The following is a 25,011-nucleotide window of genomic DNA, read 5'->3' on the forward strand; positions in this document are numbered from 1 at the left end:
ATTGGATGAACACAGAAGCCCAGAAACTAGGACCTAGTTGAGAGGAGAGTCCAGAAGAACCTGACCAGAGTTTGGCGAAAGAGAGACTCTTATCAGAAGAAAGTGGCTCCAACTGGGAAATCTTGGTGTTGTGAGCTGCAAGAAGGTTGCTGAGCCAGGAAAGAACCTGACGGGAACCACATAAGACGTTGGCCGCAAAGCCAGGCCTGAGCTGCGCTTCCCAGGCCTCTCCCGCTGGGGCCCAGGCTGCCCCACCTCAAGGAACTGGCTTCAGGACCAATTCAGCACTTGGCAGAGGGAGGAAAGGGCTCTGGGTGTGAAACCAGAAGTCCCAGGCCCGGCTCTTAGCAGCTCTGTGACTTTAGGAAGTGGCTTAACTGCCCTGAGCCTGGATTCCTTGACAGTAGCATGAGGAGGGCACGGAGCAGGCACGCTGGGATGTGGGAGGGGTCCAAAGCCCGCAGTCCTGTTCTCAGCGCCTCTGTCCTGCCCAAGGAGAAGCCGGGCGGCTGGGGCCCGGGACTCGGTAACCTGCGCTTTGTCCCAGTCCCCCGGGAGTGGCGCTGCCAGGGCTAAGTGCCGCCCCGCCCCCCCCGCTGAAGACTCCTTTGGGAAGTTGAGGTTCACATGGGCCCAGGGCAGGATCGTGGCCTCCTCGTGGGCCAGGATGAGGGTCCTGCCAGGTCCGGGAGGGGAGGAAGAAGGGAGGGAGGGTCTCCACTGTCCTGTCGCTTCACCAGGAGGGGGTCCTAGGGGTTGGAGGGACTGTCGTTTTCAATCTGTGGCGCCAGACTCAGTTTGGCGAATGACCCGTGGAGAGAACCAGGGCGATAAAGTCAGAACAGCTCAGGCACAGGAAAAAGGACACAAAGATGAACAATGTGGGGCGTGTTCAGGAGGAAGAGATGGGGTCTGGGGCTGGGCTGCTGGGCAAGCCTCAGGCTCCGGGAGTCTGGAAGTGCATGGTGACCTGGGGCTCAGGCCACGCCGGGAGGAGAGGGGTCCCGGGCCCAGAGGTGGACAAACACAGAGGGACCGGGGAAGGGGAAGGCCTGAGAAAAGGGGCTGCAGCCTGAGGAAGGGGCTTCCTGTGTGAAGGGCTGAGGAACAGCTCTCTCCAGAGCCAGGCCTCAGTTTTCGTCGCTTTATTAAGGGGCCGAGATGCCTGTCTGTTCTGACCCACGTTGACCTAGCCGACGTGGAGCTCGTGCCGCATGCAGGCTGGGCTGTTGGGTCGGGGAGAAGGAGACCGGTCCCTGACCCCAGGACCCGCACCCTCCCCGGTGGCCTCACTGCTCCCGTGAGCCCAGGTGAGCTCTGCTCTCACCTTGAATTCTACAGGATGAAATCCAAGCCCCCCGCTGCCACCCGAGGCCTTCCATCACCTGCCCTGCTGCCCTCGTCGGGCTTACTCCCCGCAAACCTCTCCAGCACTGGGAGCTACTGGCTTCCAAGCCTCCAGGCCTTTGTCCGTCTGCTCCTCTTCCTGAAACAGCATTTCTTGTCTCTTTCCCCAGCAGAATCTTCCTAAACTCTCGGGACTCAATTCAGCATTTCCTCCTCTGGGAAGCCCGCCCTGCTTTCTCAGCCTGGGCAGCCCCCAACCCCTGTCCCCCCATGACAAGCCTAGAAACGCTGCAAGGTAATGAGACATTTACCCATCTCTCTCCCACCAGCCTGAGCTTCTGAGGCCTTGATGGAGCCTCTCTGTATCTTCACCCACCCAGACCAAGCTGGGCCAGGCTGAGAGTAGGTGTCTTGAGAGCACTTCTGGATGAGTGAGCTGAGGGGTGATCTTTCAGAGGTGGTGGATGGAGGAGAGGTGTTCCACTTGCTCTAGGCCTCCATAAAGCTGGAAAAATACATACCTCAGGGGTCATGAGGTAATGCTTTAAAATGGAAGCAGGACTCCAGATTCGGGTGTCTCGCCAGAAAAGGAAGGAGAAAACTCCCCTTTCACACACACTGCAGGAGCTGGGGTGACGGGCACGGGCCCTGGGTGTCAAGAGCCCTGGAGGGTTCTGTGGCTAGGGAGCGTGAGTGTGGGATGGATTTGGGGTGGGAGTCCAGGGCGGCCCCTCTTGTAAAGGGACAACCTGGGACTTCCTTGGCGGTCCAGTGGTTAAGACTCCGTGCTTCCAATGCAGGGGGCACGGGTTCGATCCCTGGTCGGGGAACTAAGATCCCACATGCTGCGCGGCGAGGCCAAAGAATAAAATTAAAAAAAAAAAAAATTGGGGGCTTCCCTGGTGGCACAGTGGTTGAGAGTTCGCCTGCCGATGCAGGGGACACGGGTTCGTGCCCCGGTCCGGGAAGATCCCACATGCTGCGGAGTGGCTGGGCCCGTGAGCCATGGCCGCTGAGCCTGCGCGTCCGGAACCTGTGCTCCGCAACGGGAGAGGCCACGGCAGAGAGAGGCCCGCGTACCACCAAAAAAAAAAAAAAAAAATTTTTTTTTAAAGTAAAGGGCCAATCTTTGGCTTGCCTCCCTTCAGGCTGAGGCCAGAAAGCCCTGAGCAGGGGCCGTGGCCAGGTTAGAGCTCCTCCTTAAAGACCAGGCTGAGGTTCCTGACCTCAGGGAGGGAGGCCTCCCTCCACCTTTCCGTCTTTCCTGGAATTGGATGGAAGCAGGGGGCAAATGCGTAGCAGGGCAGGATTTAAGGCATGCGTGGGGTTTGGCTTCTTGGTTGCTCTAAAGCTGAGCCACAGTCTGGCCTGGGACTTGAGGGCCCAGGGCCCATCGCCAGGGACACAGTCAGAGCGGGGCCAGTGGTTGGGAGACGGCGGACCCCCTCTAGGGTCAGTGGAATCAGGAGGGGCCTCAGGAGCAGTGGGGGCTGGGGGCCGGAGTGGCCCATGAACTGAGGGACACGGTAACCGAGTAAAACACAGATTAAATTCAAATTTCAGATAAATGAATGATTTTTTTTTAATGTAAGTCTGTCCCAAATACCGTGTGAGATCTACTTAGACTAAAACAACTACTTGTTGTTCCCCTGAGATTCAAATTTAGCTGGGTATCCCGTATTTTTATTTGCCAAATCTGACCACCCTATTTAGGGGTCAGCCTGGTCTGAGGGGCAGCGGGGCCCCCAGACCCTTTTACAGAAGAACGTTTCTAAAACAAACACTACTCCCAGCAGCTTGCACAGGAAAACAAAACATGTAACTTCCCGAGAACACGTTATTGTCTGAAGGTGGAAGTCTGCGATTTTGAAGGAAAAAACAGTTTTCTGCTGAAGAGTGAGTCACAGGCAAGCGGACACGGTTCTCTGGCTTTTGGGGTTGGGTGGACGTGGGCCCCTGCTTCCCTCTTTCTCATGTCCATTCGTCCGGCTGCCCTGGGCTGGGCCCTGACTCTAGGTCTACCAAGAGCCCCACCAACCACGCCACTGCTGACCACCAGCCTTCTGACTTCACTGCCCAGAAGACCCACTGTCTCCCAACCACTGGCCCAGCTCTGCCTGCCTGGCTCCCTGCAAGTGGACACTGGGGTCCTCAAGTCACAGGCTAGACCGTGGGCTAAGCTTTAGCGCAGCCAATACGGCCTCTTGGGGCCCTGAGGCTGGCAGGCCTTGTGCCGGTAGAATGGGTGTGTGTCCCCGGGGAGGTCTCCACCTTGAGCTCTGGGGCTGAGAGCTGGGAAGGGCCACCTTGGCCTGTTTCCCCATCAGTGAAGAGGCTCTTTGAGAGCAGCACCGTGTCCTACGGCTCCCCATCTGTCCTGTCCCCCTGCACAGGGCCTCGCCTGTCCCACCAAGTGTGGAAGAGATGTCCCCCTGGCGACTGCCAGTCCCAGGCCCTGGGGACAGGCTGCTGTGGGACAGAGATGTGTGCAGGGTGTGTTCAGGGTGACCAGACCCGGGGGCCTCCTAGTGCGACCCCTGCTTCTTCCCTCGTCACCTCATCCAGTCTGCACACGGCAGCAGGGGGTCCTGCTAAAGCCCCACGGCTGGTCTCAGCGCTCCTTTGCCCAAAACCCCGCCAGGGCACGCATCTCGCAGAATGAGTGTGGAGGTCCTGCGGAGGCCCCCACAGCCCACACTCTGCCCCATTACCTCTTGACCTCAGCTCTCAGAAACCTCCCCTTGCCAGCTCGGCTCTTCTTGCTGGGCCCTGAGCCAGCAGGGCGTCATACCCGCTGTTCCTTTCTTCTGGAACGTTCTTCCCCACAAAGTTCACCTCTTTCAAGTCTTCACCAAACGTCTCTTTTCCTGACCTCCTGACCACCCTGTTTACCTTACCTACCACCGGCCCTACCTTCCTCTTTCTCCATAGCACGTCTCACCGCCTGGGATTGCCTTAGGTTTGGGGCTTCCCGCCTGTGTCGCCCGCTAGAATGCCCGCCCCGTGAGGGCAGGATTCACGTCTGCTCCCAGGCCACCAGGGCACCCAGCAGGCAGGCCGGGTGGGAGGGGCCCTGTGGCCCAGAGCAGCCCAGCGCTGGAGGAGCAGGTGAGGCGGGGCCGGGTCTGCCACCGCCCCTGGGGCTGACTGTGCAAGTGAACACCGGGAGCCCCTCTCACTGGGGAGCAGGAGCCCCAGACATGTCTTCAGGGTCGAGGTCCACCTCCTGAGGGCTGGGTGAGCTCGTGTCAGGAGGGACTCCCCTCTTCTCTCTCCCGAAGCGGCTGCAAACCTGGGACCCCATCCCACCGACATGGAAGAGCCACTGGAGGGAGGCCCAGCTCACCCCTCCCTCCCTTCTCCTCCCCCCAATTCCAGTGGGGTAAGAGGGCAGGGTCACAGGTCAGGGAGTGACCTTTCCAACTTGGGGTCAGTCATCCTGGCAAACTGAGCACAAAGCCAGCCTCTCTGCGTCTGCAGGAGGCTGTCTGGTCCCAACGACATTCCAAGCATTCTTTGGGGTCCTGTGTCTGGAGGGAAGTAGGGCTTTGTGCATAAGGAAGTGTGAGACTGACTGCGACCTCTTTGTTTGGCTGCCAGCACGGCCTGCCGTCCTCAGGCCCCACTGTCTGGCCTGAGGGAACCAGCTGGGGTGAAGGGGGAGGTGAGGACAGAGGTCCCTGGGGCTGGTGCCCTCCTGCCGCCCTGCAGGCACGCAGCCCCTGACAGGCCTTCCTTCACAGTGCCCTGCTGGGCCTGGCCTCAGACAGTCTGGTAGGGATCAGGTTGAGGGCCAGGCCAGGGGCCCCAAGCTTATTACAGAAACAGCACCTTAAGTGGCCTGCAGCTTGGCCTGTGGGGAGAACTTGAACCCAGGGGTCACCCACATTGGTTTGAATCTTAGCACTGGCACTTACTAAGGAGGTGGCCTTCTCCCAGTGATGTCAGCTCTCCAAATCTTAGTTTTGTCATCTGTAAAATGGGCTAATAATGCTCACCAGATAGTGTTATTGAAAGGATTAAGTGAATATATGTAATGGTGCCCGGGATGGTTTCTGGCACAAGAAGGCACCCGATAAGTGTGAATTCTATGGTGTCAGGAGAGTCTGAGAGGGAGACAGAGCAGGAGAAACTCAGTCCCTATCCTCAAGGGCTCATGGGATAGATGAGCAGTGAGGAGCCCTCCAGGAAGAGGAAGGGAGACCTGGGAGGGGTGCCCATGCCAGGGTGCGGGTGTGCTCGGGGGGCCCCAGCCACGTCCTTTTCCTGGACCATGAGTCCTCATGACTCAGAGAGAGCTCAGGCAGCTGGGGCAGAAACACAGAGAGCCGAGGGGCTATCCTGCCCTGGTCCACACGGGCAGTTCAGAGGCCGGGCAAGGAAGGATGGGGCTCGTTCAAGGATGTCAGTCTGGGCACTGCCTATGACTCTGAGAACCCCACACAGGCGCGGTGGGGACCACAGAGGGTAAGGGGTACATGATGATCATAGGGAAACAGCTGCAACTCAGCCACAGGGAGCGTAAGTCTGGCCACCACAGGAAGGCCTCCCTGAGGAGACTGCTTCCAGTCAGCGGCAGCTCGGGGCAGAGTGTGGCCTGGGGGCTGCCGAGGGTCCCTGTCCTGGGAAAGAGGCCACGCCCAGCCCTGAGGGCCCAGAGCTCCTGGAGGAGCATTTGCTAGCTGCGTGACCTTGGTGAGTTAAGCTTTCGGCGTTAATGAAAGAGGGTTCTCAGAACCACCACACCCAGCGGCACTGCCTGCGAAGCTGCTAGCGCAGAGCTCCCATCACAGACGGCGGCTGGCCGGACTGTCCCTGCAGAAGCCTTGGCCTAAGAGGGAAGAGAGAGCCCCTCAGTCCAGGCCCTGGCTCTGCACCCGGCTCACTGTGTGGCCGCCAGCTGGTCTCTGGCTCTCTCTGGGCTGCGCTTCTCCTTCCATATGCTGAGAGGAGTGAAAAATCCCCTCCTGTTCTGGCCTGCTGGGTGGCCTTGCCTTGTCCCCTGGGGAGCCTGCTCCGTGCAGGTGGAGCCAGGTCAGGGGTTCCATATTCCCCTTCCAGTGGGACAACTGCCGCTGATGTTAGACGTGCCCCAGCTGCAGGGCATGCTGGGAGGATCCCATGGGGCATGGCTGGCCCGCCTGGGGAAAGGGGCAGCGGCCCACTGCTGCCCATTCCAGGTGTGTCTCAGGCTGCGATACCTGCCAGGATCAGGCCCAGACAGCACCGCTGGGTAAGGGTGTGGCATGTGGCAGGGAGGCCCCCTCTATCGACATCAGTGATTGTGGGGAGGGGGCTGGCAGGGGCCAGGGCATTCAGAGGGATCCCTAAACCCTAGGGCAAGTGCACAGGAGTGGCAGGGAGCAGTGGCCTTGGAAATGTCTGCTCAGTCTGGTGGAGGAGCCATCGTGCGGGGGTGAAAGCAGGCTGCAGGCTGGGGGCTGCAGCCACGGAGAGAGGTGGACATATGTGCTGTATTTGCAGGCTGCTAGTGTTCAGAGTCCTGAGCTGGGCGTGGCCCTGCCCCAACTTAATCCCTGTTCACACCCGGCAACTGAGCGGGCAGCTAGCCCTGCTCTGGGCCTCACAGTCTTAGGCTGTGAGCCTGTTGGCTCAGTGAGCTGTGCGTGGGGAGAGGCCTGCCCTCCTCCTGAGTGCAGGCTCAGAAGTGTTCAGAAGAGCACCTGTCCTTGGCTGGACGCCACGGCCCTGTATCTTCCCATAGAGAACGCTGGGCCTGCTGCCGGGAAGACGTGGGAGTGACTGGCTATCTGGAGCTCCAGCTGCAAAGTGAGCTCAGGACAGGGCCACGGTCTGAGGCTGGGCCTGCTGCTGCTGCTGTCCGTCTCCTCTTCCTGAGCCCCCAACGAGCAGGATGTAGCCCCGATGGAAGTGACACGGGGTTTCCCGTGTTTGCTTGGGATACCAAGTTTGGACATAACAGGACATACTTTGAGAGAGAAGTGATGTCATTGAACTCCAGCAGCTATTTCATGGAACCCCAGATGGACTCAGGAGTCTCAAACTCAAATGTGTGTATGACTTACCCGGAGGGCCTGTTAAAACATAGATTTCTGGGCCCGACCACCAGAGCTTCGAATTCAGCAGGTCTGGGGTGGGGCCTGAGACTCTGCATCGCTAAGATGTCACCAGTTGTTGCTGATGCTGCCGACCCCACACCCATGATGAGCAGCACCGTCTAGATCTCTGCTGCTCAGTCACCAGGGAGCTTGTTAGAGGTGCAGAATCTGTGCCTCCGCCAGCCTCTGAGTCAGAACTTGCATTTTAACAAGAGCCCAGGTTATTCCTAGGCTCATTCAAATTCACTGGGCAGTGGAACAGTGCTGTCCATTAGAATTTTCTGAGATGACAGAAACGTTCTAGACCTGCACTGTCCAATACAATAGCCACCGGTGGTGGCTGAACATTTGAAATGTGGCTCAAGTGACTTAGGAGCTGAATTCTGTATTCTATTTAACTTTAATTTAATTTAAACAGCCGCAAGTGCCTAGTGGCTTCCATTTGTCACCACAGGTCTAGAGTGACCCAGCTCTGAGGGCCTGTAGAGGTTGTCATTGTGTAGATGGCACAAAGGTTCAGAAGGGATCAGAACCTGCTCCAGGTCCCTCAGTGAGTCAGTGACAGGCTGGGACCAGAACAATGTCCCTGGGGCTTTGTACCAGCGTTTTCCCCTCTGCAGAGCCCTGCCACCAGAGTTCCAGGATTCGCATGCAGAACTCCCTGAGAGGCTCGGAGGAGAAAAGGGGGAGGGAATTGGGGGTTAGAACTGAAAGTGACCCCCAGTTTGCAGCTTGGACCCTGGGCGACAATGATGCAACTTGGTGAGACACGGCCGCAGTGCTGGGGGAGGGGAAGACGAGTTCAGCCCTAGAAGGTGCAGGTTGGAAGCCTGTGGGGTGGGCAGTCAGAGGTGTCTAGAGGTCCTGGGCTGCAGCCCTATGGAGAGTGCAGGGAGGGGCCAGAGGGTTGGGTCCCCCGTGCTGTGCCCACCTGCTGTCCCCCACCAGGCTCTTTGGGACACGCTCCTTCAGTCCTAATGGTTCTAATGGACACGAGGTTCCCGTGGGCCCTGCTTGCAGCAAGGGGTGATGTTTGGCTACCAACCGACGTCCCAGGCACCTGTGCCCTCGCCACGCACCAGAGTGTCTGCAGCTTAGAAAGGCCCGTGGAGGCGCCACCTCCCCGGACCTCTGACTCAACCCAGCCTGTCTGGTGCCCCCTTGTCTGATGGCCCGAGGAAGGGGTGAAGTGAGGCCAACTCAGCAAACCCTCGCAGCACAAGTTCTGCCTCTTCTACGCTCGGTGAAAAGAGATCCATAAAATGCCTCGCCACACGCAAATAGAAAGACTATTTCTGGAACTAGATAGAGAGTAAAGGGGCCGGGCGTCGAGGATCAATGAGGGACAGGCCTGGTTACCAGCATCCCTGAGGAGACCAAGGGCTGGAGAGCGGGCCAGCTGGGGCCGTGGAGGCAGGTGGGCCCCACGTGAGAGGACCTGCAGAGCCACAGCTGTCCACCCGCAATGGCTGTCCGAGAGGTGGTGAGCTCCCCATTGCGGGAGGAGCCCAGGCCGGGACTGGGAAGCAGCCATTGGAGAGACTGAAGAGGAGCCCCGGCCTCAGGAGGACGGCTGCAACAGACAAAGTCTCGCGCCCTTTATTTTCCCAGATTCACTCATTCCACGAACTTCGTTTCTTCAAAGGGCCGAGTAGCAGTTTCCACTCATCATATGATTTGCCATCCTGGGGATCCCTCCTCTCCTCTTCCAGTCTTCCCCGCCTCCCTCACAGCTAATTAGTATTGTTCATGTGCAGCTAATCACAGGTGTCACTGCGGGGTGTGACCTGATGCTAAGTGGCTCCACGGGCCAGTGCTTCTCAAATTTCCATGGGCATAAGAACCCCTTGGGGGATCTGATCCAGCTGGTCTGGGGTGGGGGCTGACAGCCTGCATTTCCAAGAGGCTCCCAGGTTCTGCTGGGACCACACCTGGAGGAAACAAGCCTGGGGCTGCCAGGGAGACCTAGAGGATTCTCTGACTGGGTGGCAGGTGAGTGCTAAGGAGCCCCCTGTGCAGGAATTTCAAAGGAACGGACTCACTTCTTTCTGAAGCAGAACTAAATCTAAACCCCGTTGCTCTCCATCTTGGGGGCCAATCCCAGGCTTCCTGCTTGAGAAACATAAACCTACTGTTAGAGGGCAGCTCCACCACGGCCTGGGGAAACTGGGCAACCTCTCCCCCTGGCCCACCTGTCCCTGGTGAACTGCTTCTGCCTGGAGGAGCTCTTTATTGGATCATAGGGTGGACGGCTGAGGTCCCATCGGACCAGGGCCAGCCCGGCCCAGCCAGAGCTCTAGACAAACGAGTCTCCTTCCTCCCCTCCCCCAGCTGGCTGCCGGCACAGAGCCAGCACTCTGCAGAGCCCCTCACTGGGAACCAGGAGGTCTCCGCCTCTGGCCTTTGCCCCTCTAGGCCTCAGTTTCCCCATCTATAGTGTGGGGACGTGGGCTGAAGCCTCCCTCGGAGGTACCTGACTCTGCACCCACCCATCAGGGTCTGGGGGCTCAGAGCAGGCGGGGATGGGACGGTGGGGGAGAGGTGGGTGTGAGGGGTGGCCCAGGCGGCTGGGACAGGGCGGGTGGCTGCATCAGGACGCACACGCCTTCACAGCCTCTCTCTGCACTAAGAGTTCTCAGATATTTTTAGGAAGGTTGTCGCCTCCTGGGCTGTGATTCATTAATGCAGCTGACAAAGATCAGCATTTTTTGCAATGGCAGTGGGAAGTTGAGAAGGTTCCCTAGGGCAGCTGTGGAGGTAGAGAGAGAGAGTCCGGGTGTTTCTACCCAGGGCTGTGTGTGCTGGGGAGGGGGCTTAAAAGGGGGGGGGAGTGAAGTGTTGGGGGGACCTGGGAGTGTGCATTTTGAGAGTAAGGAAATTGGTGCCCAGGGCAGGGCTATTTGACCATGACAAAGCAGGACTGCTTCAAAGTTTTGTCAGTGTTCTGGAGAGGGGTGTGTGTGTGTGTGTGTGTGTGTGTGTGTGTGTGTGTGAGATAATGGTGTGTGTGTGTGTGTGTGTGTGTGTGAGAGATGATGGAGGAAGCCAACAAGGACACTGTGACATCATGGACCCAGGGCCTCTCTTGCTGCTTTCAATAGATATTTGTTGAGACCCTACTGTGGTCAGGCACTGTGTTGGGAGGCCCGTTTATTTACTGCTCATTTGTTCATTGTGCATTTATTCTGTGCACCTGTATCGGGTGCCTGCTCTGTGCGGGCTCAGAGGCCTGGCTCTGATTCTGACTCCAGTATCTTCTGCTCTATGACCTTGAATGAGTCCCTTCCCCTCTCTGGGCCTCAGTTTCCTCCTCTGACAAATGGGTGTGCGGTAATCATGTCTTTCTTGCCTGCCTCACTGTTAACATATGGAGGCCAAGGCATTTGATGAACATCACAACACAGTATTCTTGTTATGCCCATGGGACACTGCCACGAGGGGGAGTTCAGTGTACAGAGCAACCAGCCCCCTCCTCACCTCCTCATCGATTCCCTCACAGCCATCTTGGAGGACCACTGCAGCTTCTCCTGGCCTGCCCTTTCCCATAGGGCTCTTGGCTGGAATAAGGGAGGAAGTGGGTTGCCCCACCAGACTCCATGCTGGGCCAAGGAGGAGAAGGCTGCTCCCTAGGCCTGGGTGTCACCCCAGGTTCTGCAACCTGCTACCCATCCATGGGATTGTGTTCATCAGGGTTCTCCAGAGAAACAGAACCAAAACATTGTGTTAGCTCGGTATGCCACAGGAAAATACCACAAACTAGGTGGCTTAAACAACAGAAATCTGTGTCTCACAGTTCTGGAGGCTGGAAGTCCAAGATCAGGGTGCCAGCATAGTCGGACTCTGGTGAGAGCCCCATCCTCAAGACCTCATTAAACCTAATTACCTCCCCAAATCCCCACCTCCTAATACCCATCACATTGGGGGTTAGGGCTTCAATGTGTGGATGTGAGGGGACACATCTGGTCTGTAACTATATATATAAAGAGAGTTATTACAAGGAATTGTCTCACACAGTGATGGAGACTAGCAAATCCAAATCTTCAGTGTGTCAGCAGGCTGGAGATCCAGCAAAACTAATGCTTAGATGACATCCTGGCAGAATTCCTTCTTACTCAGGAGAGGCTTGTCTTTTTGTTCTATTCAGGCCTTCACATTATTGGATGAGGCCCACATTACAGAGGGCTATCTGCTTTACTCACAATCTACCTATTTAAATGTTAATCTCATCCAAAAACAAATTTCAAATTGACACATAAGATATAACCACCATATAAATTGTGGGCCTGGCTTGGACATAAGCTCTGGGACCTTCTAGGAGCCCTGGAACCACCTTTCCCATTTCATCTTTCTGGACCATGCTTAGAGTTTACAAAACTGTCCCTAAGGGCCCGCCTGGCTGTATCAGCTTACGAAAGATACCAAACATCTGTGGGGTCTGGGCTTCAGGACGCCAGGTGGGAGCAGGTACAGTGCTGCTTCAAGGGCAAGCTGACAGGTCACTCCAGTGTCCACACTGCTGTAAATTCAGAGACTCAGAGTCCGACATTTCTCTTTCCCTAGAACAACCTCCAAGATGCCTTGTCACCTTTTAGGTTTTGCAGTTTAAAAATGGCAAGTGCTGCACAGCTCGGGTGTGAGGGAGGCCAGGGGTGGGCGCCGCCGGGCAGGCCAAGAAAGGCCGCGGGCTGGTGTGGGTTGTTGTGGGCCCCGGGCGGGGCCTGGAACCAGAGGGGCCTGGGGACAAGGCCATCCCTTCCTTTCTTCCCCCACTAGCACCACTGAGCCCTCCTCGGAGCCCCCGGAGGTCACATGAACAGGATCCGGGCCCACCTGGAAGAACTTAGGAGCTGACAGAGGCAGGGACAGCGGGGCTCAGCTCAGGCCTCATGGGAGCTGGGCGAGGAGAGGCGGTGTGACTCTGGCCTGCCCGGAGGATTAGGTTGGGTCCCGGAGGAGAAGGCTTTTGACCAGCCCTGAGGGGAAATGGGGTTTTCCCAGATGCCCCGGGTGCTCTGTGGAGGGAAGACAGGCAGTTCCCACATCAGCAGAGCAAGGAGCTTGGACTGGAGGAGCTCCAGGCCCCAAATCAAGACAGTAAGTCAGCTTCCTGTGCTCCCAGGTCCTTCCTTCATGGGTGAGTGGGTGTGAGCGAGTGACACCCTGCCTCCAGCCCGGCTTGCGCTGAAGGAAACGTGGCTCAACACCGCGAACTTGAGCATGTGTGCAGTCCCTGGGCGCCCCAGCTCTCCCTCACCTGCCACAAGCCCTGGGGCTGCTCTCAGACCTGGGGCTGTAATGCAGGCCCATCAGCCGTCCACTCACCCAGATGCCTGGGCTGGGAGCAGCTCTGACTTGCCTCCCTGTGGCCTCAGTCCCCTGACTTCCGCAGCGGTCAGCAGGCCCCTCTCCCTTCCAACCCCGGGGGCCGCCGGCAGTACCATATCTGGGGCCGCCTCGCCCCAGCTCCCCTGTCACTCAGGACAATGTGCTTCCGTGACAGAAGTCAACCAAGTCTCCTGTGCACTGCTGGGCTCCTTTGCCCCCCACTCGCCACCAGCTCCCTGAAGGCAGAATCCAGGGTCCTTCACCATCCCCATCCCCTTAGTGCCCGCCCAGTGCCTGCCGCGTCCCCTCACTCAGCGTTTCTGGACAGCTGGGCAGTTCTGAGTCCCCTGTCCCAGGCTGTCGCCTGCCTCTCACCTGAGCTGGGACTGATGGATGCCCATTGACCTCAAAGAAGTTCAATAAGGAGCAAGTGGATGGGAAACGGAGGCACAAAGGTACCAGGTGGTGAGACAGGAGGGGGCACAAGCAGGTGCAGCTCCTGGGAAGCCCAAGCTGTCCTCTCCCCACATGGTGGCCTCTTCCATTGTCTTGCCCCACTTCCCTTCAACCCTCGTTGCCCAGAGCCCTCCACCGCTGTTCCTTCTCCCACCTTGTCTCCTTCGCAGAGGGTCCCACGCTTCAAGATGATCTCCTTGTCTCCCCTCCACACCCCCACAACCCCAGGCTCCCGAGTCCAGCCAGGTGTCCAGAGGAAAGTAACCCGCATGGACACAGATACACCAACCGACGTCCAAGTGGACCTTTGCAAGGCAGCCTCGGTCCAGGGGACACTCTGAGTCTGGAGGGGAGAGGAAGGTGCTCTGCCAGTGGCCAGCTAGCTGCTTGATGCCCTCTGTTTTGCAAACCTGAGGGTAAGGCAGAAACAGAGCCAGGTCACCCCAAGGCCGCCCACAAAGGCCTGGGGCCCCACTTGCCCCCCTCAAGGCTTCGCCAGCCCACTTGGGCAGCCCTCTCTCCTCCCGTTCTTGTGGACCCTCCTTACTTCCTATTACCATCTCGGCATCTGACCCCCAGTGACGTTCTACATTCTTGAGCCGAGTGAGAGGCCTCGTGGAAGTAGGTGACCACTCCCGCAGGCACAGAAAGCTAGTCTTCCCTCAGGACTCTGAAAACCTGTCCAGCACCCTCCCTGCCTTCCCTACTATTTTCAAGCCTTGCTCAGAAGGACCCAAAGTCTTCCGGGGGGAGCTTTCCATTCCAGATGGTAGACGAAGCACAGCCTTACTCCCTCCCTTTCCCATCTGCTGGAGTGCCTGTAGAAATGTACAAGCATGGACATCCCCAGCCACATGGCAAAGAGCTCCTCAGTGGTGAGAGATTGTATTGACTTTCTCGAAAATGGGAAGAAGATTATACTGAACCGAAGGATAAGCCAGAGCAAGGAAGTCACAACCTAAGAGTGGCTCAGGAGAGGTCAGCACCACTCTCTATCAAAGGTCCGGCAGGGGCCCACCCTCAATATCAGAGTTCCAGAAGGAGAAAACCAAGTGTGCAGGTTTAGAGGTTAGGAGAAAATAACCTAGTTTGAAGGCACAGGTCTTCGGTCTGAAAAGCAGAACACCCTGGAATATCCTTATGAAATTTGAGAAGGTCAGTGATGAGATCTTATCTTCCAGAGAGTGAAAAACGTTTACCTGCAAAGAAAGGGAATCAAATTAGCCTCCAAATCTGTAGCAACAGCACAGACAGTAGAGGCCAATGGGTTCAGAGGGAAAATGATTTCGAGCCTTTGATCCTATAACTATAGATTATCAACTAAAGACCCTTTCAGACAAAGATTGTTTGAGGGTGTGCTACAAGCAAAATGAAAAGGGAATCTACAAAAGAGGAAGGTGTGGCATGGACGAAGCAGTGGAACTAGCCCAGCGTGATGCCCTAAAAGGAAATCTCAGCTGGGGAGCTCACCGGACCCAGAAAACTGATGGTCTGATATAGGCACTTCTACAAACAGTGTGATTAAAAATCCAGTGGTTGTGAGGCTATGGAAAAGAAGAGGAAGAGTGAAGAGTGTGTTTCTTCTTTGAATGAGAAAAAAGGCAGAACAAGAGGCAGCCAGGAAAAAGGAAAGCTGAGCAAGGAGTCGTGGTGCAAAAAGGTCTGCGGCCAGCTGCAGTGCAGTGGTTGACGTGTCTGAGAAACTGACACATGTCAGGTAAGAGCATCCTGCATCCCTCTGATCCAGGCTTCGTGTCTTTCTTCTTCAAGCAGACTAGGTTTTGTGACTAAGGAATACGATTCCATCTGTAAGGAACTGACTTGAACAATGTTGACGTTATCATAGTATTGCAAATCTATGTTGAAATCAACCTATCAACAAAGCCCAGAAGTCAGAGTTATTGAATAGCTTGTAAATGTTGTAGCGTTGATCATGGAAAAGAAGTTGATAAAGTTAAAGGCCTTGATCATGTAAAAGAAGTCAGAACGTGGGGCTGGGAGGCTGGGGGCTGAGAGGAGGGTCAGAAACCATTTTCTTCTCCTGCCAGAGTGGGCAGCTTGGAGACCTGTGCAAAGCCAATGCAACAGAACATACCAGGTTTAAACAAATTACTTAATGTCATAAGGATACCCAACAGAAGAGCTAAAAGTAATATAACAAAAGTAGGAGAGAAGCAAAAGCTGAGGGGGATGAAGTACACTAAATTTATCACCTTTCATGGCAGGAAGTCAATAGATCCTGTCCAGAGTTAACACACCATGAAATAAAGGTCTAAGCATACTTAGAACTATGGTGTAACCACCAGAATGAACAAAATTCAGAGCAGTGGAATAGAAGCAATCAGATTGGTTTCCAGTTGATAGTGGGACTGGGTGTAGTCAGAAGACTCATTTTGTATTTAATACCGATCTTGACTCTTTGCATCTCTACTTAAACATCTGCCTTGTACTGTTATCATGAACGCACAGTTGTAATGTTTTTTTGTGTGTGTGGTACACGGGCCTCTCACTGTTGTGGCCTCTCCTGTTGTGGAGCACAGGCTCCGGGCGCGCAGGCTCAGTGGCCGTGGCTCACGGGCCCAGCCACTCCGCGGCATGTGGGATCTTCCCGGACCGGGTCACAAACCTGTGTCCCCTACATCGGCAGGCGGACTCTCAACCACTGCACCACCAGGGAAGCCCAGTTGTAAAGTATTTTAAAGTCTTACAGGGGAAGGGCTGAGGGAAGGGTCTGCATGGCTGATCAGGTGTGTATGCAGATGTGGGGTGGTGAGGAAGGGGCTAGAAAATGGAAGTTCCATCTTCTCCTGTGGGTGTGTATGGAGATTCTTCAAGAATGCGGAACCCATCACATTATACCCAGGCCAGGGCTCACAGCAGGTGTCCAAAGAATTTTCATAAGTGGATTAGAGGAAAAGAACTAGGTAATGTCAATGCTAGGCTCCTACACAGAGATGGAAGATGGCGGAGGAAGGAAGGAAGGAAAGAGAAAGGAGGGAGAGAGGTGGGGAGGGAAGGTCACTGTATGTAAACCCAAGGTTCCCCAAAGGCTCTGTTGGGGCTGGTTGCTCCCTGACCTGTAGCCTCATTCTGGGCACTTGCCTTCTTGGGGTCCTTGGGGCATGTGAAGGTGACTGATGCTATCACCTCTTCATGAGGCTGTTATCAGCGCTGGCTTCATGGGTGTGTGACCTGTGCAGTCACCTGGGGCCCTGCACTCAGAAGGGCTATATGCTTGGTTTAATGCTCTACTGGCACCATCTTGTAATCCTTACTAACTTCTGAATAAGGGACCCCACACTTTCATTTTGCATTGAGCCCTGCAACTGGTATAGCCAGCCCTGCCTACAGTCCTATAATGGATCTAACGGTAATCATCTCACTTCTTAAGACTTGTCCCCTGCCCTAGGCCCTGGGATCCCTCAACAGAGATGAAAAAAACAAGGCCTTGGTTTAGAGCATCTCGCAGCCTAGAATGGGGAGAAAGTCAAGAAAACAATAAATGATGATTATAGCACAGTAAGCTTAGTGAGACACTGGGCGTAAACAGGGATTGTGGAGGGAATGTGGGATAGAGAACAGTTCTCTCTGCAACCCCGTGATTGGTACCCACGAGATCTCAGGCTGAGAGAGGGAATGCATGTGGATGCACCGGAGGGTGCAGGGCAGGTGGGGAGCATTCCAGCTTCCTGTGGCTAAAGCATAGACTGCTGGGCTGGGGAGAAGCAGGAAAGGAGGCCACAGAGGCAACAGGCCAGGTTACAAAGTTGGAGCTGTGTCCAGCAGGTAGCTGGGTTTAAGCAAGGGAGGGAAGTACTCAGATTGCTGTACTAGAAGGATCATTGTCAGGTCAATGTGGAGAGTGGATTACAGATGGAGACTCAAGCTAGGCATTCTCCATTTATACCAGGAAGCAGTGCACTGCCGCAGACCCTGTCCAAGCATTCCCTAAGCTTCGTGGATGTTTGTAGGATGGGGATACTGTGCACACTGAAGTGAGTTCATATGCTTGAGTGTCTGGATGCCTATCTGGGGACACGAATGTTAGAAGGTAATTCTCCACGGATCTTACGTTTCCGAACATCTTGCAGATAAGGTGCTGATGCCCTTTGTTCTGGACTCTTGTCAGGATGTTGTAGAGCAAACAGCCCCAGTAGATAGAATTAGTGTCTTCTGCCTGAGCCCAGGCAGACAGGTTTCCCACTTACTATAAGGCTTGGTGTCTTAAGCTCAGAGGTCCTCAATATGACAGAACCCCCTGTGTGCAGGGTGTCACTGAGTCTCCTCATGTCACCCTGTGGAATTTAGAGCTCAGAGAACTGGCACCAAAATACTGATACTCTGGCAACTATGATTGCTGTTAGAAGGAAACCATCCTTCATCCCTGACCCAGGAATCTTGTGTTTTCTACCAGCATCCATGACACCGTGGCAGGCAACTCGCTAGTTTGCAAGTAGGAGAAAACCTCAGACCATTCTCAGTTCTTGAGGCATGTTTGTAAATATGTATGTTTCGGTGAACCTGTTTTTGACCACATTTGTATGTATACAGGAGGATTAGGGGGTTGGGGCATCAGTGGGAAAGGGTGTTTCAGAGTTTGTACGTATTGGGAAATCAGCCCTTGGATGTTTGAGTTTGTACAAGACAGCTGTGAGCATGGACTGAGTACGGGACTGTCTCAGGTCTCCTTGTTGAAAGATGGGAAGGATTTGGGGACTAAGGGACATGGAGAGACAGGCGCCTCCCTCCTCCACCCACCCACCTGCCACCTGGGCTTATGGGGACTGCTGCTGGAGCACTGGATTTCCCCTGGAACAACTGTAGTGACCACAGGAAGAGGCCTACAGAGGACCATCAGGTAGAACAAGTAGCTGAACTCTTAGAAGGTGCCCCTGCTTTGTGGGATAAGACCTTCCCCGCCTCTGCCTGCACCATTTTAAACTCACCTTCCATAATATTCTACACCTCTGTCAACACCTGGCCCATCCAAGGCCCACTGAGTCAGACTCTGGGGCATATGGCATAGCACTGGGTTTTTAAAACCTCGCTGGGTGTTTCTTCTCTAGCCGCTATGCGAGACCCTCTCATCCAAGGGGCCTGTTACCTCTTTCCAGCCCAGAGAACGGGTTGGGTCTCCATCAGTTAACTATCGTAGAGTGTGGTTGCAAGCGGGGCCTGAGTCCATCCCCACCGAATAGCATTTCAGCCCGTCCTTCTGTTTCCAATTATTTTGCTCCCATCTCTGGACCCAGTTGGCTTGGTAGAGAGGGAGGTTGGGTAGAAAAGAAATAACCACTGATGATTTACTGCTCTGAGCACAGTGCTGGGTGCTTTACCTGCAGTGTCTTCTCTGCCTCCTCAAATAATGCCCCGAGCTTGATGCTGTTATCCCTAGTTGAGAGGAGAAATCTGAGGACCAGAGGAGCTTGGCCGTTGGTCCAAGCTCCCGCGGGGGGGCAGAGCCCCGCAAGGCTTGGGGGAAGAGGGGGTGGTGAGGAGGGACGAACAGGAAGTGAGAAGAGAAGCTATTGCCTGCGTTACAGATATACACGGCAAAGGTACCAAGAAGGCTTTTCGGAGGCAGATGAAGCACGGGGAACTGGCAGGAGGAGACTGAGTGCGTGTTTTGAGAGGCAAGCTAGCTGGAGTCCCACACCTTGCCATGGATGGAGCCAGAATCTCTCCAGGCGGTAACGAATAACAACTGCACGTTTCTGTTCCTCTGCGTCATCTAGAGATCAAACTGCCCCCATCCCCGTATCCACACCACCCCTGAAATCTGTAGGTGGGTCCATCCTGGCAGGTCAGCTCCGACAGCCCCGCCGCTGAGGAAGTCTCGCAAGGCACACAGCGGCCTCATTACCTCCTCTGGCTTCTCTGAGCCCCTCTTATTAACATTCAGGCAGCTCCTCACGCCATTCATCGAAGGCCACAGAGGAGATGAGATCTGATCTAGCCTGGCTGAGCCACATTAAAATCAATTAAAAATGAGAGATAAGCCTCCTCTTTCCAACTGAAAAATTCGCGGGAGCAAGAGAAAGACACACACAGCTCATCGATCATCCAAGACTCTGCTTTCCTTGGCTTTTTTAAATTTTTTTTTTTTTTTTTTTTTTTTGCGGTACGCAGGCCTCTCACTGTTGTGGCCTCTCCCGTTGCGGAGCACAGGCTCCGGACGCGCAGGCTCAGCGGCCATGGCTCACAGGCCCAGCCGCTCCGGGCATGTGGGATCTTCCCGGACCGGGGCACAAACCCGCGTCCCCTGTATCGGCAGGCGGACTCTCAACCACTGCGCCACCAGGGAAGCCCTCCTTGGCTTTTTTTTAAAAAACAGCTGCAGATGAGCTGGCTGAGCTGGAAGGTCTTCTTGTGATGAGCCCTGGCCAGTGGCTGCCAGGCTGGATTTCAAGTGCCAGCCGGACATGCCTGCTATCCTGGGGCATTGTCCGCCTGGCCAGCCTGACAGCCTGGCAGTCTGACCAAGGTGTAGTGAGCAGAGAGAGGCCAGGGGAGGGTCCAGAAGCCTGTCCTTTGAGCCATCTCCAGAGCTCCATTTTCACTCCTGGCCCAAAGTTTAGCCCTCCGGGAAATCGCTTATTCTGGGCTTATCTTAGCTGTCTGTGGAGAGCTGGGCAGAATTAGGATTCTCTTCTGTTCCTTGTCAGAGAATTTTTACTGCTGTGATAATTCCTGTGAAGCTGCATTTTCCAAGGAAAATGGTGTGTGTGTGCGTGTGTGTGTGTGTGTGTGTGTGCGCGCGCGTGTGTGTGTGTGATGCGCTGGGCCCTGCACCACACAGAACCTAGCTCATTAACAGGTCCTAAGTAAATTTACATTTGTCGAACGAATGAAAAAATGAGGCTAAAATGCATCTGTCATCCACCAGCCATAACCAAGTAAACAAGTAACATTTGGTGTCAAGTTTGGTATTTCTGCTCGTAACCCTATCAGTTTAATTTCTTTGTTCGTTTATTTGTTTAACTGATGGCCAAGTCTTCAATGGGCCTCTTGACACACTGAGAAAGCCTTCATACAGGCGCACCCCGTCCCAGCACACTGTCATGCCCAGGATGGCAGGCTTCCTGGAGCAGATGGGCTTGACCTTAGCCTCTAGGATGAGTGGATTTGGTTAGGAGAGGCTGGAGGGGAGAGCAGAAACGATCTTAATTGCCAGGGAAGGAGGCTGGACTTGCTCTGTGCGTGGGCAACCCCTGCTTATCCTACAGATGGCCCACTCACACCCAAATGACTATTGTATACTCTACCCTGGGTCAGGGGTGACTCTAAGTTTAATGGATGATGAGAGTGGCTTGACCCAAAGCCACTGGGGCTTTATTGAGTGTTCCAACATGGGGGCAATGATTAGATTGGATTTAGAATACAGTTCTTCCCAGCAATTTATGGAAGGATATTGACTTCAGTGCATAATTGTTTCATGTAATTGGAGCACTTTGTAATTCATTCAGTTAGGAGCTTAACATGTAATGTGAGCTATTAAAATATAATTGCAAAGGGTGAGGCGTCAGTAATAATCCCTCTGGACCAAGGATGGCACTGACCCAACCAAAAAACCATAGGCTGCATTTCCTTGTAGGGCAGGGGTTTTCCCTGCTTCTAATGGTGCAGGTGTGGGAAGAGCCAGCCTGTTAGGAAGAGATTGTCTGTTAAAAGAGTTCAAGCTTTGATTATTCGCTACTGTGTAGTTCAGAGAAAACTATCAATGGACTGAGGTGCTTAGACCTCAGGGCAATGCAGCATGTTTCAAAAGCCAGCCAGATGGTTAAAGAGAAGGGCCTGAATCACCAGCTCTGCGATTGGGGGCCCAGAGTGCTGGGTTCTTAAGCCAACTCATTTTGTGATTTTGGAGCCCAGGGGACTTTGTTCATTTATTCATTCAACAAATATCTACTGAGTGCTTTCTTTCAAGGCCTTTGGAAGAGGTGGTCTTAAAAATATTTAACAGGGACTTCCCTGGTGGTCCAGTGGTAAAGAATCTGCCTTGCAATGCAGGGGACGTGGATTTGATCCCTGGTCAGCGAACTAAGATCCCACGTGCCGCAGAGCAACTAAGCCCACCTGCCACAACTACTGAGCTTACGCACCTCAACTAGAGAGCCTGTGTGCCGCAAACTCCAGAGCCCACACGCCCTGGAGCCTGCGCGCCACAACTAGAGAAAAGAAAACCCACACTCCACAACTAGGGAAAAGCCCATGCGCCACAACGAAGAGCCCCCGCACTGCAATGAAAGATCCCGCATGCCACAACTAAGACCCAATGCAGTTGAAATAAATTTAAAAAAAAAATTTAACAACGAGTATGGCACAGGCTCCAAGCAATCAGAATGAGAAACTGACCAATCAGAATAGACTCTGCCTGTAAGGGACCAACATATTCTGATTTGCACAGGCAAGATATCAGCCCTGGAGCTGAAGATACAGCAGGCAGCACAACATTCTAGTGGCCTCGGAGGGAGGGGTCAGTGGGGCTCCCCAGATGAGATGCTTCTAGGTTGAATCTTGCAGAACCAGAGGAAGAAAGGAAGGAAGCAGGCATTTCAGGCACAAGTGGGATACAGAGTGGATACCAGGTAGACAAAGTCTTATTGGCAAGAGAGCCCCTGGGACTTCATGAATCTTCCAGTAGCCTAGTGAGAATGCTGAAAAGTCTTGATGCTGGGAGAGACCAGACCACAAAGGACATTGCATGATTTAATAAGATTTGGGATTTAATTCCTCAAGTTGATTTAGAACAGCTAAAGTACTTTTAATCAGGAGGGAACTGGACCAAATTATCTTTCTAGTGTTTTTAGAAAGATCAATGTCTGTATTCTAATTAATAGATGAGTATAACGGGCCAGAGGGAAGGTGACCAGAAACTCCCCCAGTGAAAGAAGACAAGCCAGCATTTAGAAAAGAGTTGCTCTTAGGTATACCTTTAGTGTCTAGGGGAATGGGGCCTCCTAATGTTTGCATTACACAGGACCTTCTCAGCCTGCATACAAGAAGTGATGCTTTGGGACATGTTACAGCCCAGGCAAATGGTTCAGGGCACCATTTGTGCCTAAAGTATGTTTTTCCAACATCACTGCTTACCCCATAGCATCTTGTTAATGTCTCAGCTGCCGATGAAAGGGGAGCCTAAAGAGGATCCCAGGGACTTCCCTGGTGGCGCAGTGGTTGAGAGTCCGCCTGCCGATGCAGGGGACGCGGGTTCGTGCCCTGGTCCGGGAAGATCCCACATGCCGCGGAGCAGCTGGGCCCGTGAGCCATGGCCGCTGAGCCTGCGCGTCCGGAGCCTGTGCTCCTCAACGGGAGAGGCCACAACAGTGAGAGGCCCGCATACCGCAAAAAAAAAAAAAGTTATTGAGGACCCCTAAGAGTTTCTGTTTAGGCGGCTTATAGCTATCAATATTTACCATATTAGAAATTAAAACTGAGAAATTTTTAAATTATGTATGAATTTATTAAAACCAACAATAATAAGCCTACTATGTGTTATATTTTTATGAAAAAATAACTATTTTTGAAAACAAAAATAGTGAGAAGGGTGGCATTGTTTTACAGTTCTGCCAATCTCTTTAATGTCTGGTTCAATAGAAGATATTGGTCGTATCTTCTTCTGCATTCAACCCCCTGCAAAATGATGCACCACGTGGATTCTGGAGCACTCCATTTTATCATACGAAAGAATGAGAGTTAAAAAGGCAAATACTATCTCCGTATGGTTATGAAAATAGTTTCTACCTCCTGGACCCCCTTTAAGCTTTCAGGATCCCACAGGGGCTGTTGCTCTAGACCTTGTCCTGACAGATCTGCCCTTTGGAAGGAACCAGACCAACCTGCTAGGACCTCATTGTTTCCTGTGAAGGTGTCATCAGCTCCGCTAGACAGTGAGCTCTGATAGGACAGGGCCACGCCCAGAGGCAGGGCGTGGGTGAACCCATGTCCTCAAGACACTGCTTGGCAGGCATGTCCTGGACAACACATCAGACCACAAAGCCCCCAGGATGCATTAATCGCATTTTCCTGGATCTCTCAGACCAGTTCAATCCCCAGACCACCCAAGGTTGTGTGACCTAGAACTCTTCCTGGGCACCTCTCTTCTGTTCACTGCCTGCTGCCATGGCCGTTTCATCACCAGGTACCCACCATTCAGCGTCATTAATGTCTCTCAATCTGTCCATCCCTCCATGTCCCTTATCACCACCTGGTTCCAAGCACCCATCCCTCTCCTGGGCTCCTGCCACAGCCCTACCTCCACTAAAATCTTCCACCCAGGCTCCACAGAACTAAAAGACCCTTCCAAAAAACAGATGTGAGCACATTACTCATTTGTTTAAGATACTCTGGGGGCTCCCACTTTGCACTAAGGCTGAGTAGCAGATCCCCCAGGGGTAGAAGCCCCTCTGCCTTTGCAGGACCACCTGTGTGCCTCCCTAGCTCACTGTATTTCACCCCTTGGGCCTCCTTACTATTTGTTTGTGCCTCTGGCTTACTCAAACCCAGGGCCTTGGCTCAAGCTGCTTCTCTACCTGGAGGCTCTTCCCCACCTTCTTGCCCTGCTTTACCTGGACGTACACTTCAGCCTCAGATCAGTCATCATTCCCCTCCGGAAGCCTTCCCTGACCTCTCTGACTAGGTCCATTCCCCCTAACAGAGACATTTATAGCAACTTTCATAGTTTCAGTTTTATAGCTATGGGTGTAATTATTTGACCAATATCTAGTTCTCCCCCAGGCTGTGATAGTCACTGAAGACCAGTACATTAGTGTCAATAGTTACGCAACAAATTTCCCCCAAACTAGTAGGTTAAAACAGCAATTGTTTATTATCTCACAGTTTCTATTGGTCAGACATTTGAGGGCACCTTAGCTGGGTGATTCTGGGTCAAGTTCTCTCAGGGGGGTTGTAGTCAACATGTCAGCCAGGGCTGCAAGCATCTGAAGGCTTGACTTGGGCTAGAAGATCCATTTCCATGATGACTGCTGGGCCTCGCCATAGGGCTACTTGAATGTCCTTTCAACATGGCAGCTGGCTTTCCTCAGAGAACAAGTGATCCAAGAGGGCAAGGCAGAAGCTACAATGACCTCACTTCAGACATCCCTCCCCTTCCTTTCCACAATATTCTATTGATTACACTGGTCAGTCCTAATCAGTGTGGGAAGGGGCAATGCAAGTACATGAATACCAGGAGGAGGGGGTCACTGGGGCCCATCTCGAAGGCCATCTGTCACAGATGGGAACCCCATCTGTCCTTGTTCACTATTTTATCTTCAGTGCCTGGTACATTGTAGATATTCAAATGATGGTTTTTTAATTCCTGAAAGGGTTTGACTAAGTTATCCAGAGTGAGAGAGGATGGGTACAGTGAGCCTGCCCACCCCCCTTAGCATTTCCAGCAAATTCTCAGAGATAATTAAGTCCCAAACTTTGCCTTGCCCCAGTGGTCCCAAAGCATGGGGATCCGTGTCCTTCTCAGAGGGGTAAGAGAACATAGTCTGGTCACAGCCCTGCCCGAAGTCAGCTGAGGCCTCAGATGTGGCTTTCCTGTGGGCGCTCCCTGAGCAGCTGTTCATTCCTCAGACGTTTGGATCAGAGGGACAGCAACTGAGAGACGTGGAAAGCGGTGGTTTCACCTTCTTTTCTTGTTCCACGTCTGCTGCCCTCCAACTAGTCTGCAGCAAGGGTGGGGCGAGCTGCACACACAGCTCTGTCAGGTGCCTATTTTTAGCGGCTCTGCTGGATTACAAAGCTTCGTCACCGAGGAGTGAGGGAAGCAGCTGACACTCCAGCCTGCAATCTG

Source organism: Hyperoodon ampullatus (assembly GCF_949752795.1).
Source record: "Hyperoodon ampullatus genome assembly, chromosome: 15".
Taxonomy (NCBI): domain Eukaryota; kingdom Metazoa; phylum Chordata; class Mammalia; order Artiodactyla; family Ziphiidae; genus Hyperoodon; species Hyperoodon ampullatus.